Source organism: Trachypithecus francoisi, unplaced genomic scaffold, assembly GCF_009764315.1.
Source record: "Trachypithecus francoisi isolate TF-2019V2 unplaced genomic scaffold, Tfra_2.0 Lachesis_group11, whole genome shotgun sequence".
Classification (NCBI taxonomy): Eukaryota; Metazoa; Chordata; class Mammalia; order Primates; family Cercopithecidae; genus Trachypithecus; species Trachypithecus francoisi.
The window spans coordinates 127,618,124-127,618,618 of record NW_022681456.1 but is presented as its reverse complement, the minus strand read 5'-3'; positions in this window follow the sequence as shown (position 1 = coordinate 127,618,618).

Sequence of the window (495 nt, the reverse complement as noted above, 5' to 3'; positions counted from 1 at the left end):
TCAACTGTTGGAATTTTTTATTCTAGAGGGCTTGAAATGTGGATGAATACAGATTATGATTACAGAATGGTCTGGGGGAAGAAGTTAAAACATTTGATTTAAATGCAGTAAAGAATCTTGGAGCAGAAGATAAAAGAACAGCGTTTTCTAAACAATATCTTGCAAAAGTCAAGTCAGTGGAAACCAGGAAAGCCAAAAAAAATGAAGAATATCCACTTGCTTCTTATCTAACCTATAGGCTGAAGAATTTCCAGTTTGAGGAAGGCTCTAAAGAAAGTAAACAGTTAACAATACACCACACAGTAATCTCAGAATAAAAAAGGGACCTTCTTTGTAAAGAATGGAGCTCTAGGCCGGGCTCAGTGACTCACACCTGTAATCCCAGCACTTTGGGAGGCTGAGGCGGGCGGATCACAAGGTCAGGAGTTCAAGACCAGCCTGGCCAACATGGTGAAACCCTGTCTCTACTAAAAATACAAAAATTAGCCAGGCATG